The sequence below is a fragment of the Indicator indicator genome, chromosome 6, assembly GCF_027791375.1.
Source record: "Indicator indicator isolate 239-I01 chromosome 6, UM_Iind_1.1, whole genome shotgun sequence".
NCBI classification, from domain to species: Eukaryota; Metazoa; Chordata; class Aves; order Piciformes; family Indicatoridae; genus Indicator; species Indicator indicator.
In genome coordinates this window covers 21,638,887-21,655,286 of record NC_072015.1, presented here as the reverse complement: position 1 = coordinate 21,655,286, position 16,400 = coordinate 21,638,887, and positions in this window count along the sequence as shown.

Here is a 16,400-nt window from a genome sequence, read left to right as displayed (position 1 = left end):
TAGACAATTTCTCTTTCTACAACTCTTACAGTTATATCAAAGGCTAAAAGCAATTTTGCCTCTACAGCTACCTTTGCATGATGCACAGATACTTTCTCCAGACTTCCACGTACCAGGTGGTAGGGTAACACTAGAAAGGTTATGTGTAACAGCACCACCTGGTGAAATATTTTTAGAGTCTGCATAAGGCAGTACCAGCAGACAGTCTGTGAAAATCAAGACAATGTGGAACTGAGTTTTTCCCAGAATAGTTTTTCTATTTTTTAAATGTATTTCAGAGTTGCTTTGAAGATCTCAAGTGTTAAAACCAGCCATTTAGTATGGAACTTGGAATGATCTGAATTTCCTGGTCACACCATTGCAGCAGTAGTCATGGGACTGGAAGAGAAGCCTCAAGAGGTCACGTAGTCTGTCCCATGGCCTGGGACAGGATCATTTACTATAATGTGCATCCTGCTAGCTTCTTTCTAAAGTGTTCCAATGATGCAAGAAACTCTCTGTGGGGGGGAAAAAAGCTTTAAAAAAAAGTATCTATGGATTTGCTAAAATCTTCCCTGTTAAATCTACAAAACATTACTTGTTTCCCTGGATTTTTTTGAGAGGGTTTTCTTTCTTTCTCCCTCAAGTGCCATGAGTGCTTTGCAGTCACTTATTCACTCTCATTTTTCTGTTATAGGTTGTCTTTACTCTGGTCTAGCTCCTTCTTGAAAATCAGTGCCAGAATCTGAACATAGTGCTCTAGCTGCTGCCTTACCAGTGCCAAGCAGAGCAGCAGGATCCCTCATTATGAATCAGATGATATATTTCTGTTTATAAACTAGAGCTGGACATATAGCTCTTTCAAAGAGCATATCACAATTACTGTTCTGAAACAACCTTTATATCCCTTTTTTGTAGGTCTTTACCAGACCAGTCTGGCTGGTTTGTTTGTTTGTTTGGTTTTTTTTCCCCCCTGTATGAAGTGAACTTAACCTGTCTACAGGTAGCACCATGCATTTCTCCCTGCACAGCAGAATCCTACTTTATTATATCGTATCTTTAGCTTCTCAAGTTTAATTTTCACTTCAAATATGAGTCCTCTTCCAGCTTGGTCTCACTTGCAGAGTTAATAAACCTGTTCTCTTATCTCATCCCCAGGCTATGCACGAAAATATGATACAGAACCAGAATTAGGACAGACGTGCACAGCATATTCCTAGATCACTCCATTCATTCAGACTGAGTCAGAAATAGCTGCTCTCTTGGTGCAGATTTTCTGATCTCTAGAAACTCTACACCCATTCAATAATAATATAATCTATGGATTGTGGCTTTGGTTTGCATATTAGGATACCATTTGAGATGGTATTAAAAACCATACTCAACAATCTCCTTCTCCTAAGTCTGTTATCCTGCCATGGACAGAATTAAGATATTATCAACTAATGTCTAGGTTGAGTGATGAAATTAAATTTGGACTTGCTGATTTGAAAGCACCTGTTTTATTCAGTTATTCCCTCTCTACTAGAAGGTGGACTCTTAGATTTTTTTCTTAATTATGTGTACCTTGGTAGCCACCTGATTGAAGCAAGCCTTAAAAAACAAATTACAACTAACCATCAGGCCTCTCCAACAGAGCCTGTCACAATATCCTCCCATAGTCATGTGTCTTTGGTTTTGATTTCAGAATTCAAGTAATTAAAATAATAATTTCTTACTACAGGTCTTATTGTTACATTTTGTAAATATCATTTCATGCCATAGTCATCTTTTATTTTGTTCCTTCATGTTAATGTTTTTCTACTTTTTAATTTGGCCCAGATTTTTCTTCTGCATTTTTTTGAACAAAAATAAAGCTCCAAACATAAGAAGTTTGTTCTACAATTCTAGCTTAGCTGTTGCTTTTCTATTATGCTGATCTCCATTTTTTCTTAAACATGGCATACTTTGTAGATCACACAAATCTATAAAGCAAGCACATTGAAGAGAACATATGCTCCATATGCATGTTGTGCTAGATAAAATATTCCATATACTATCTGACAGTATCTTGGGGATCAAATAGGTACATGAGGCATAGTTAAAGCTTTCAGCCTTTGCTCTGGCATTTTCAGCACTTGATTTTTTATCTTTGTGATTGTCTTAATGCTATTGTCTTCCTTATAATAACAGTAACAATGTTATGATAATCATATCCCCTGTTTAAGCAAAGTGAAGCAATATTTTCAGTAATAAACCAAAGCAAAGCAGTTATTTATAGACGAGGGAAGAAGAAAAGGCTACCTCTGGCAAATACAGCAGTGGATATTTTATATTAGGAATGACTGACTTACCAGGGGAATACATTTGCCTTAATGAGATTTCTATGAGGATAAATATTTTTTGAGCTGAACTCTTTGGTTTCAACCCCCACATATCCTGGGAGATCAAAAGAAGTTTTACTCTTAGGCTGAAGTCTTCACAAACTTTATTTGTAATTTGTGTGCATGCAAATCCAAAACTCGGTGTCAACATTCAGTGTCTGAAGACCTTCAAATCAATTATACTTATGGTTCCTTCCTTCCCATGCCTGATTTTCTGTAACAATACAGAAGCTCTGTTACAGGAAGATTCTTTATCCATTGGCACCATGTAATTAGGCATTTACTCACGCTTAACAGCCTTTCTGCTACTGGTCCTTCACCCTAGTTTGCAGCAGCAGAAAGCATACAGTGAGCTGCCAGGCTCACTTAGGAGCTTCTTCGACTAATTGGTATTTAGCACGTTTTCTGTTACAATACTAGCTAAATGATAAATTCTAATTAATGTTATCAGTATGTTCTGTGAAGGGGTGGTGACTTAATAAAAAACCTCTATGATGTGTCATAGTTAATGCATTTTAACTCACAATGTCTTTTCCGTGGAAATTTACTACGTTTTAAATTAATCTATTTAAAGAACTTTGACATAAAGAAGAATGAACCTTGGAGTCCTAGTGGACAGCAAGTTCTCCATGGGATAGCAATGTGCCCTTGTGGCTAAGAGAGCCAATGGTATCCTGGGGTGCATCAAGAAAAGTGTGTCCAGCAGGTATAGGGGTGTTCTTCTTCCCCTCTGCTCTGCCCTGGTAACCTCACACCTGGAACACTGTGTCCAGTTTTGGGCTCCCCAGTTCAAGAGAGACAGAGACCTGCTGGAGAGAATCCAACAGAGAGCCACAAGGATGATTAGGGGACTTGAGCACCTCCCCTGTGAAGGGAGACTGAGATCTGGGGCTGTTTAGTCTTGAGAAGACTGAGGGGGATCTCTTCAATGTGTACAAATATCTGAGGGGTGGGTCTCAAGTAGAGGGGCCAATCTCTTTTCAGTGGTGTACAATAATAAGAGAAGAAACAATGTGTACAAGCTTGAACATAGGGAATTGACCTCAACATGAGGGGAAACTTCTTTACAGTGAGGGTGACTGAGCACTGGAATAGGCTCCCCAGAGGGGTTGTGGAGTCTCCTTCTCTGGACATGTTCAAAACCCATCTGGATGCATTCCTGTGTGGACTACCCTAAGTGATCCTGCTTTGGCAGGGGGGTTGGACCCCATGGTCTCTGGATGTCCCGTCCAACCTCTAATATACTGTGATACTTACCTCTTCCACTTTAATTTCTGAGTTCCTTTACTTTATATAGTATTTGCATCTCACAATTTTTTTTTTTAAATTTTTTTTGGTGATTCTCTTTTGAAATATCACCCCACCTTGTGAAACTATGTCCTTGTCATTGAAATTTTAGATTTTTACTCTGTAATGAATGGCTATGATCACCACAAGCACATTCATAGATGTTCAACAGAAGAGCATCACCTGCATATGTAAAATGTTCCAACATTTTGCAATGATTCAAATAAGCTCTTTGCTAAACAACACTGAGAAGGGTTTATTGAGTGATGCATAACAAAGAAATGGCTTAAGTCCATTTGGAGTGTTCATGCAGAAGACATTTTACTTTTCTGGAAACTGGTAAACTGAAAGAAAACATGAAGCTAAAGCAGAGTCACTTTTCTTTTGATCAGAGGAGTTCTATAAATCACACCCCTAGGAATGCTGAGCATCCCTGCAGAAACAGTTTGTACCAAGATGTTGATGTTCAGCACATTTAAGGACTGTGAGACTTATTTCAGTGAGATTTATCAGTATTTACACAGTCTCAGGAATTGGCCCAACAATAATAAAAGAATGACCTTGTTTTTAAATTACAGTTTTTATCAATTGTGTAATTTAAGTTGTCTTAAACTAGATTTTCTCATTCAAAACTTGCTGGTATAACGCTAAGATTAATATTTTTGGGCCATTTTCATCATTGTTATGGATATGTGGGTTTTTTTGAGATGAAAGTGTTTCTGTTGTAACTGTGCTTACGCCACTTCTACAAGGAATCAGAGGGCAGAAGAATGAAAGGAATATCTAGCCTAAAATTTTCTTGGACAACATAGTCCCTTATTCTCTGGCCACAAATCATCTGGTCAGTTTTGAAGGCAGATCTTTATCACCTTCTGTATGGATTCACCTTCAGTGAAGAAGGGCTGGGGTTTTTTTGATTCACCAGTTAATTTACTGGAAAGGAAAAGAGGGAAAGGGAAATGCTTTACAGCTAATTTTTCAATGATGCTTATGTAGTGCTGAACTACTGATTTTGTATGTTTCATGTTTTAGAGGAGAGTACAGCATGAGTGAGAACTTAAATTGCATTCCTTGAGCTGTTTGTTGAAAGGATATCTGCTTTCTATTAACAGTCAGAATGACTATCCTCCAGGAGTTCTGAAACACTTCAGAAGCTCAGATTATAATAGCAGGAGCATTACAATGTGTGCAGATCGCTGCTGTCCAAGATGAAAAAAAAAACAAAATGGTTCTAGGGAAACAGTTTGTGCATTCCATTGAGATAATTTTCTCAAAACCTGTTCTTAACAAAGGTCCTTCTGAGTGGGATCAGAGATCCATCCATCCTGGGAACGTCTCCAACAGTAGTGTGGTGGGTTGAAACTACCCCCCAAAAAATTGGAGAATTACCCCAAAAGAAATGACCAGACTAGCTCAGTTGGTATGGGAGCAGAATGAAGCTATATTTACAAAGCAAGCAAAATCTAGAAATATAAAATTCAATGAATATGTACAAAATATACATACATATATTTACAATATAGAAACAACAAGAGGATACCCTTGAATTGTTCCCAGACCCCTCTGGACAGTCCAGGGGGCTGCTCACAGCCTTCCCTCTACCCCTCCCCCTCTTTCCCTTTCCTGGTACCTCACTGACACAATACACACCAGCAGAAGGTCAGGAAAGAGATAAGGCAGCAATGCAAAAGCAGAGATCGCAGAGAAAAGCAAGAAGAAAGAGAAGAATTTATGCAACTAACTTTTATCCTCATTAGCAAACCAATGGGATTATATAGACCTTATCATTATTTTTCTTTTGTGTCCAATGGCCAATTTTATTTACTTTTTTGCTCAAATATCTCCCAAAAGTTTGTATTCTTGTTTACAGTTAGGACAACAAGCTAAGCTACCAGCCCCAAACCATAATAAGTAGTCAGTAGTAGATGCTTAGTATTATGCACAGAAGTTCATGATGAATAATAATGAGACTACATCTTATGTGAAGATTCTTGACTGGACTTTACTGCGGGTTTTGTGCAAATTTTAAGGATTTCCACCCCCACCAAGCAAGCAATAAATGGAACATGCTTAATTTTAAAAGGATCAGCTTTTCACAAAAACCCACCATATTTCTCTTGAAGTGGGAAAGTTCACTGCTTGTTTTTCACAAACTGTTTTTCTTCCTGTTAGAATTTCTATTAGAAAACTTTCCAAACAGCTAAGAGATTAGCTTCTAGGCTTCTAAACATAAATAATGGTGAGGCCTTGAGCTGCTCAGAACAAAAGAAGATAAAGAAACAGCTGCAGAGTAGTGACCCAAAACTTCAAAAGGGGCCAAGATAAAGATTCACACACTGAGCTGACATCAACAAGAAGTAAAAGGACTTTATCTATTTAAATTACTCCATGCATATGTAAGCAGTTCCCCAGAATTGTAATGAATATGCATAACCCTAAGTGTATAAAACACATTGGGATCACTTTTTGGGTGATGAGAATTTGGAGGGTAACCCCTTTGCACCTGGTGCCTTAATAAATACCTTGACCTAATGGTTATAGGCTATTAGGTTTTAAACTCCACCTCACTCTTCCGTTTAACATGTACAACTACAGTGGAACAGCAAAACTAGAATTTCATAGCCTATGAGCTGGTAAACATTGGAAATGTTCTTTTCTTTCTTTTTTCTCTTCTCTTCCCCCTTTCCCCTTCCCCTGTGCATTATTCTTCTTCATTCCTTTGGATATTTCCAAATTTGCAGATCAAAACTATCAGTTTATGAATTACATAAGACTGCATTAGATTTTTCCCTCTTGATTCTAGAATTTCAGCATGACAATCATGAACACTTCATGCTTTGCTCCTGGGAATCCTGACTGCGTTTTGAAATATGTTCTTGCAATCGCACTTTGTGGTGGGTTGAAAATTCCCCCCAACATTAAATTGCCAGCCCAGCCCAGTTGGAAGCAAATGAAACTGTATTTACAAGCAAAACTACAATCTACAATGAAATGCAATTAATATGTACAAAATACATGATATTTATGTATATTTACAGGTATTTGCAATTTATAAACAGCACAAGAACCCCCCCTGGCCAAAAAAACAGGGAAGCTAATAGCCTCCCCTTCCCTGCCTCCCCCTTACCCCTCTGGACACAAAGGGACACGAGAAAAAAGCAGAGAATTGTTTTTTTTAAACTTAGCCAAATCAAAGCAATGCAGCCAAGGTCAGCAAGGAGCCAGCAGAAGCACCAGCCAGAGTGAGGAAACCAAAATAGAGAGAGATAGTATATACAACTCCACTTTATTGATAATGTGTCCAATGGGATTGTTTAGAACTTATCATTATTTTCCTTTTTACACTCAATAGTAATTTATTTACATTCTACCATTTTCTGTTCAAGATCTGTGGAAAATTTTAAAGGTACAGCCTAAAACTACCACACATGTACATTTCCCCCCTTTTATAAATGTCTCTACTATAAAGAACATGCCCAACTTTCATTTTAGCTTTTTTATTATTATTATTTTTCTGCTTCACTGTGAATGGTCTCTCATTTTATAATGGATATTTTTTTGTAACCAAAAGATTTTATCCCAATTTTATGCTTTATTAGATTACCTTATAATTCTTACCCTATATGTGATAAGTTTCCAAAATTTTCCTACACCACTGTCACAGCTATCTTTGAGTATTCTCTACCAAGACATATATTTTCTTGTATTTCTTCATCACCCTATTGCCTGTTTTAACTTCACTGCCCAGCAGGAGACTGGTTCTGGACTTTAGACAAATGTTCCAGTTTTCATACTGATCCTTAACTGGGTTGCTGTAGCTATCATCACGTGGTCGCTCGTTCTTTATTCTTGAGCCTACTTATTTCTCTATTCTGTGAATCTTTCAACCCAATCTTTAAAAGTACCTCTTTATAGACATGCTCTATAAATTCTATTTCCTTTCCATAACCTCACATTTATTTTAAACTAGTACTTGATATAGCCCTGTCTATATTTTACATCCTTTAAATATTTTTCTTTCACATTTGTTTTGTTTATTTTCCTGCCTTTTAGATGTATATGAATTTGAGATGCTAGATTGTTTTGAATCGTTATGTATACACCCAGTCTGACTACATAGCCCCACTACTGAATGATCACACACTTAAGAATGCACATATAAGAAAACACCTTGCTAGTAAAAAATAATGTCACTAGCTAAGTAACTCACATCACAAAGAATTTACTCTTTTGTCACCCAACAAAAAGCTGGTTCTTGGGGTTTTTTTTCAATCAGAGACCTACACAGACATTTCATTTAGCGTTATACTATGATATTAGGAACTTACAATGAAACAGGACTTTATAATAAAATGGCATAATCTTGATGAAAACTGACATATTTAGTTATAACAATTAAGGCTAATTTTTACATGTTTCCTACATGGTTAAGAATCCTAAGACTGTCAATATTGTCTTGCATGAGTTCCTGCCTCTTGGTAGTAAAGATTAAAGAAGGCACATAAGAACAGGACACGGACAGGATAATGCTCCCTATGGTTTAACTACTTCATTTCCATGGATCAACCTGTTTGGGTCTTCTCTACCAAGGTCTCCTACCCCAATTATAATTAATTATAATTTTGAATAGCCCTTGATTAACTAATTCCTTGATTTATTTTTTTTAGTCTACTTCCAGTGAATTTATACTTGGTTTTCATAACAGTAACTAGAAGTGAATAACACAATTTAATTATGTTGTGGGCCTCTTTTTTTTTTCCTAAAAATAAATTAATCTTTGCTTTAAGCCTACCATAAGACAGTTTTAACAGGTGTGTGTTAGTTTTTTGCATTACAGAAAATAATCAACAGCCATTCTCTATTCACTGTCCATACAGCTTTCATATTTTGTAAGATCCAGTCCAATTGGATGGATATGTCTACTTCTGAACAGAATTCTGTTCTATTTGGTCTCTCCTCCAACTGCGGTCATCATCCTCTTCCCATATCTTTTCATGTTCAATATGTTGGTGTGGGTTGTTTCATTTTGTTTTGTTTGAGATAGTAACTGTGTGAGTAATCAAGGTGATGGGTAAGTGATACATGAACACACACACTAACATAATTTCTAGGGTTATTTTTCCCCTCTGTGTATTATTTTGAAATACCTTATGAATAAAAGCCTGTAATTTCTTGGTTCAAGAATCACTAGAAGTGAAAATTAGATGGTGTAGAAATACTCTATCATACTAGTGCAGTGACAGTTACTACATAAAATTTACTGTAGTAAGCATAATGTAATCACAGTGGTCTGATACTCACCTAACTAGCATGGTTTTAAGAGGAGTTCATTATGTGGTTGTTTCAAAGTAGCATGGGTGGTTTCCCAGCAACAATGTAAATGTTCAATAAATATGCATCTGACGGTATTGGTATGAAATGGATGCTCAAGTCTGTTGTTTTCTCAACCTCAAAAGCTCCTTTATTGCATGCTTTCTTCTGGCTGTGAGATTGACCACTGTATTTTAACGTGTCATAGAAAACAGTGCAGTCATGTAAGTTCTTAATGGTTGCCTATCAAAACAAGAAACATGGACAGTCGTAATTGAGACCTATATTGACCAAAAATCTGCACACCACCAAAATCAGTAAATAATTGATCAGTATGTGTATCTTTAATTAAAACTCAACAATTTAGTTCTGGTTAGATGATCTTGTGCCATTTATGTACAGGATACTGACAAGGAACAGAAAAGCACTGTTATGCTAAGCATTTGCTGAAAAACCCTGTGGGAAATGTTTCAACTTTATATAAATAGGAAGAAATGTCTTTATTTTTGTGCTACTTTTCTTTCCTAGAGATCACAAAGTACTTTAGCAACTTGGGATTTTTTTTCATAGCTACTTGAGATAAAATGTAAAATTTACTAAACATAACTAATGAAAACTCAGAAACTAAAATAAAACAAAATAAATTTGAAGTATTTGGATTCGTAAACCAAGTCTTTTAAACCTATAATAATACTAACAATCAATAATGATACATGAGGGTGCAATGTGATTTCAGAATATGTAGGTCTTTACATACCTGTTACCGTGAGCTGTCTGGAAAGTACCTTGGTAGAAAAGGCCTGGAGGGTGTTGGCTGACAAGTTGAATGTAAGACATCAACGTGTCCTTCTTGCAATGAAGGCAAACAGCCTACTGGACTGCATTAGGAAAAGTGTTACTAGCAGATTGTGGGAGATGATTCCTCCCTCTTCTCATCTCTGGTGAGACATCTGAACACTTGGTCCAGGCTTCTGTGGACAACAGAGACAGACATGTTGGAGTGAGTTCAGTGCAGGGTCATGGAGTTAAGCAATTGGAGGATCTGTTTTATGAGAAAAGATCAGGACTGTTTATCTTGGAGAAAAGAAGGTTTGACAGTAATCTTACCATACAGGGGCAAGGAGCAGAGAATATGGAGACAGACTCTTACCAGTGCTGGTTGGTGAAAGGACAAGAGCAACAAGAATAACTGCAAGACTAAATTCTACTTAGAGAAAGTTTTTTAACCATAAGGGTGGTCAAACATTGGAACAGATTGCCCAGAGCAATTATAGAGTATCCATCCTTAGAAGTATTCAAAACTCAGCTGAACATGGCCATGGGCAACCTGCTTTAGCTGACCCTGCTTTGAGCATGAGGGTTCAACTAGATAATATTCAGAGGTCCTTTCCAGCCTCAACTATTCTGTTATTCTGTGAATGTTCCTTCAGTCATATGGAGACAAAAAGACACTGTAAAATGGATACATTTCTGGTACTTTAGTTTTTGAGGCCCTGATCTCAAAAAATAAAAAAAATTACACCAAGATTCTTAGTGATAAGACAGTGCTCAGAGAGATTGCTACAGCAGCCATTTATAGGCTTCTGTTACAAAAACACATTCAGTACTATCCAGTTGTACAGTAACCAGATGATTTGAAGAAAACTTCTGAAGTTAGAATACTGTGTTGATTAATACCAATAGCTTTTCTCTAAAACGAGTCTGAGTAACGTCACATTCACTAGAGGGAGTTTTGGTAATGTGAAATAGACCTCACTATTGAGGCAAAGAGATGGACTGCATTTGTCAAAGTCATTTACTCCACAGCTCCCCATGCATTAGAGGTAACTTTTGGTATAGGATTAAGCTGTGCTTTCAACCCACAGTCACTACATTTAAGGTGTGACACCATGCCACAACCTGACTCAGCCCACACACTGAAAGCCTCCCTTCAGAAAACCACTCCAACCTCCCAAACCCCAGCACCCCAGTCTATCACTCATTCAGTTCCACTGAATTTCATGGCCAGACTGACCTCTTGCCATCTGTAGCTCTTCTGTCTCTCCTGCCTTGCTCCAGAAATAACACCTTCTCCAAAATCCTGGGCTCCATTGCTCTTGGCAGAACCACACAGTCTTGGGTGCTGAAACATTACTAATTCCTACAACTTTCTGTTGTCAGCTGGGTACTTTTATCAAATATGCAGCTAAAACTATTACCTCATACTGCTGCATGTGATTTTGGAAGCCATCTGTGGTTAACATGTTTTTACTAAGGTCACTAAGCAGCTCAGCAGAGATCTGTTTGAAAGAAAGCAGTGCCAGCTTCATCTCCAAAAGGAGAATGCAGCACTTGTCTGTCAGAACATGCTGAAGCTGTGGAGGAAAGAGAGGAAGAAATGCAGGACCTCTGTAGGAATGGGAGAGACAGTATAGCTCTGGCAAGTGGGAAAGTTATGGACAAAATTTACCTGAAATCCAAATCTGGAGACAGTCAGCTCTTCTGTAGTTTTGTGTGTTAGTCCAACTCAATTTTACTATGAAGTTGATAATAATATCTCCCAGCATATTGTTTTCTCAGTTTAAGCAACTGATGACCACAAAATAATAATAATACAACAATTATAAAAACATGAAGCCAAGTTTACTTTCTTGAAGCCAAGAAAACTATAAAATTGACAGCAGGCAATATTTGATTTAGGAAAAATACTGACCACTTTGTCTTGCAAAATCTTATTTCACTGATGGACTCAGAGTTTTCAAAAATAGTAACAAAATTCTTGAGGTAACAGGTATGGACTTCTGTTAGCTTACAAGTATTTTTAGAACCAGGATCATATCTTGAATTTTGCAGGACTGTACAATTAATTTGCACTGTTATCTACAACCCCTGTAAGAAGAGAACTTCCTTTAAAATAACTATGACAGCTACTAAGGGAAAACAATGACAAAGATTTTGGAAAAATGACTTTTTATATACATATGAATACAGTTTTCTTTGATATGAATGTAGTTATATGTATTTATTTATTTTAACTGCTAGTTTTATATTCAGATGTGTACGTTTCTGTTCTATAGCATGGGTCAGTAAGTGCCATGTATCAGATTTGATCATTGCAATAATTTTGAAGGGTTGCATAGCTACAGTTTTGCTTTTGTTTTACTTTCAGTGAACTGTGTAGATGCAGTAAGGATCATAATAAAATGTCTACAAGCACAATAATATTATCATTTATCTGCCTTCCTTTTTGCAGGGAGAATGTATAGATTTTGTTCTGTGATTCAGTGGTCTTTCAATCAATGATCTTGCCCTGGTTTCAGTATCTTTCTTAATCAATTAAAATGATAGGAACATAATTTTCCCAGTTGAATGAGAATAAAGAGTAAACCAGACCAATAATCTATATCTGGGGGAAAAAAATGAAGCCACATTACAATTCAGTGGAAGATGCGAGAAATCCATTGTGACATACTTTGCCTTTCATATTTTTGTCCCATCTCTGTATTTACTGTTGCACTGAAACTCCTCATGAAGCAATAGGATCAATATTCCTCATAAAAACTTATGTTATTATTAGCGATTATCTGACTTATTTTGATAACCATATAAAACCAAATACATTTTGTCACACTGATAAATTCTTGCTCTTAAAAGCCTCTCATGATGGTACCAGATTAACAACAGAAAAGAAAGAAACTAACACCAGGAGTTACATATCAGTCAGACTGTAATTTAGGACCTTAAAAAATAATTTTAAACACCTCAAGCAAGTCTGTATCTAAATAAAACGTGACTTTCAACAGGTTCCAGATGTGTGAAATCAAATATATTTCTGTAGCAAATTCTATCACCATGTTTTGAAGAGCAACAGTAGCACACAGCTACTGCTATAAGGCTTGAGAGAGCAAGTCCTGATAATGGAACTCAGTAAAATGAATCCGGAAAAAAATCAGTAAAAATTAACAGTCTTCACAATGCTAAACAATAACAAAAAGTTGTGTGGAGAAGGTAAAGCTGTTTAAGTAATTGCCCATGTAGATTTACTATTTCTTGGCCTATGTGTTTCAAGGTCACAGGGAGTGCCATGTGCCCTGCATAAACTTTAATCCCCACTTTACAACTGTAGACAAAGTAGATATATTGAGGTATTGCTGCTATGGCAGGGATGGCTGAGGCGTTGGTGTGCCCAAGAGCTGCACCAAGCAGGGCTTGTTGACTTGTCTTTGGCTGTGCTGTCACAGCCAAACTCTGGAAGCACAGTTCAGATGGTGGCAGTGAGAGGACAGCCACTTGCCCTACAGTTGCAGCTCTGTGTAATGTAGCCTGATGGATGTGAGCACTGGCAATACAACAGCAATGGGTTGGCTTTTCTGGGCAACTTTGCTGGCCAGCGGCTGAGGAGGGGAATCTGGCCACCACTGGACTTGTGGGCTGTGAATTTTGCTTAGGTCAGTTGCTATGTTTTTTTGTGTGCTTGTGATGTTGCAGGACTGTGGGATTCAACATCTCTCGTGTGCAATTTATTTTCTTTGTCTAGGCATGTCCTAGAGCTGAGTGGAATAGCTAAGAGCAAAGGATCTGTCTTTCTTCTTCCGTATTGAGAGACAGTCTGCATGCCTGACCAGAAGATTCATGCAGAAGGCAAGAAAGAGAAAATGAAAGAAAGGGGTGATGGACATTGATTAAGCAAAGAAAGAAATGCAGGGAACACAACCTTCTCCTATATCTCCTGTTCCTATTTCGCTCTCTCCCTTGGACTTACGACAGATCTCTTGATGTTAGTAATAAACTCTGACAGTGCAGAATCACAGAACAGTTGAGGCAGGAAGGGACCTCTGGAGATGGTTCAGACAGAAGTTGTCTAAGATAATCAGTATGCTACTGGAAAGTGTAATGCCTCTGGCACTTGATTGCTTTGATAAGCAGCTGTGGACCTCAGCCTTTTGTTCTGTGTTGGTTTGCTTCTCCAGGGGGGTACAGCAGATGCTTAGACACCAGATGCTCAAGGAACAAGTTCTTTGATGGTGTGAGTCCCAGGAGTACAAACCAAATAGTTTCTGACAATCCAAAGTACTAGCGTTGGGGTTTTGGTTTTGGTTTTTTCTCCCCTCTCTTTTAGAGAAATAAGATGGAATGCACAGAGAGCTTTTTCTGCAAGTCCTTTGCTTTTTAACCCAAGATTATAAAATTCCCTCTACCTTCTTTTTCCCTGAGGCACAACAAACTTTCAGGTTGAGTCAAGAAAGGATGTATATTTTAGGCTACCTAGGGAAACTGGTCTCTAAAACCATACGGCATTTCAACTTTGTCAATGTCATAGTTGTCATTTGACTGTAATAATGTTAATTTGATAAAAATGCATCCTGGGGAAAGAAAAAAATGTATTAATATGTTAATTAAAAAGCAGAGCATTTGAAATTGGAGGTTAAATTCAGATTTAGGTACAGTGCAATTTTAATTACCTTGCCCATACATAGAATAGTGTGGTCATTAATTACATAACAGAACGGTCTGGGTTTCTTTCACTGGGCTTTTGCCTCCAACTATAAGATCTGCTCTGAAAACTGATGAGGATTCTAGTCGAGGTGTGGGATTTTTCTAGCTGGAGTTTGAAGAATGAATTGAAAGAAGCAGATTTTTAGTTTGGAAAGAAAAAGCAGAGGGCATGAATCAATCAGGTAGGCAAGAAAACACAAAGTTAAATGGAAACATAACATGGCAGTTCCTCTTACTCACCTGTTGAAGCATCATATGTCTGGTCTTTCAGAAGAGAGTTATGCTATACTCACCAATCTAGAAAGGCATGAGATACCATTAGGCAACCTTTGGATTAATTAAGTTTTTGCTGTGGAATTATAATGTTATTTCCTGAGAAATTGCATGAGTCTAATATAATGAAGAATTACTTGTTACAGATCTTACTGAAATAACAAATGATATGATCACCATAGTAAAGTCTTTGGAATGGCCTTTTCTGTTACAGTACAGAGAGGTAGAAACGAGTGGAAATATTGTGATCTGTTTTTTTAAGAAGTTTTATGTTGCAATTCTGTTTTGTCTCTTGATTTTTTTAATTCCCCTTGCTTATCCCATTATGTATGTGTGTGTGACAGTGAAGGGTGGCCAATTCCACAATTTTTGAAGTGACTGCAAGTAAACTTTCATGTTGCTAAAATTCTCACACCCACTTCTACCAACTCCTTCCCAGCAATTAATTCTGCCAGAATGTTCTCTGCACACAGATTTGTGTTCATCCTTCAGTCTTATCACTGCTGCTTCTGAGAGTTTTTCACCCTCTCAGAACAGTGGGCGCAGTCGTAACTTTCCACTTCTTCCTCATCTGTCCCTTCTGCCCCAGCAAGCACTTCAGGTGAAGGAAGAGTGAAAGTCAAGAAGCTTTTCTTCATTCCAACCAGCTGAGAGGAACAGGGGGCAGGCAAGTGCGGGCTTCACTCTTGCTTCAAACACAAGGAATCTAAGAAGTGCAAGTGTATGGACAGGGCTTCTGGAGCTATATGTATTACTGGTTTCTTTGCTTTGTTGCACTGGTTGTCAATACATCTCTTCTTCTAGATAAATATGTGAACAGTGGCAACATGAGGTGTAAGTTTTGGTCCATAACATCCTAGTTACCTGCCTTCTCTTCCACCTGGCTAATGGTTAGTCCTCTGCTCTACATCTCTGTCTTATGACCTCTTACAGTAACCCCATTTTTTTTCACCTTTTGTAGTATCGTAGTACTTCCAAGTCCCTCTTGCTCCTGATATTACTCCAGTCACCAGGAATCATCATTGAGACATCTATGCCCAGTAGCATCCGTGTATCTTTGTTTTCTTCCTCTCCATGGAACACTTAGGCAGCCCTGCACATCCTGGGAGATAAAGGATGTAGCAAAGTAATAGGAGAGGACAGAGAGTGGGCCAGAAAAGGTGGAGAGGGATTTGTCCTGCAGGGAAGGACATTCAGGGGGGCAGTGGGCTGGAAAAGCACAACTGCCAGCATCTGTTTACAAAGCTGGTGAATGCCGTGCATAATGGGTAGGTAACTTTGGCGAGTTACCTGTCCAGGTTGTTTCAGGTGCCCACTTTCTTAGGACTACCAAAGTCCCTCAGAGCAAGGAGAAACGCAGATAATGTGTTATGCCTCTTCCTCATTTGCAGTATGTCTTTGACGACAGCTGAGGTATCATTTTCAAAAAGGAGATGCAACGCTCTCCAGGAAAAGTACCGAAGGAATCAGACTCGCCAAGCCCTCTGCCCGTGGGAGCAATTCCAGAGAGAGATTTCCAAGCGCATCTCCCTCTCACGTCAGGAGATGCTGCCGCGTACCGGCGGGCAACCGCGCCGCGTCCCGGGGTTGCCCCGCTGCAGCTGCCCCTCGGGAAGCCGGGCAGGGCCAGGACCGCGAGAGGGTAGAGCGGCACACGGCGCCCTACCCGCCTCTCTGCCGCCGTTGGAAGAGGCAGCTGCGGAATCACCGGAC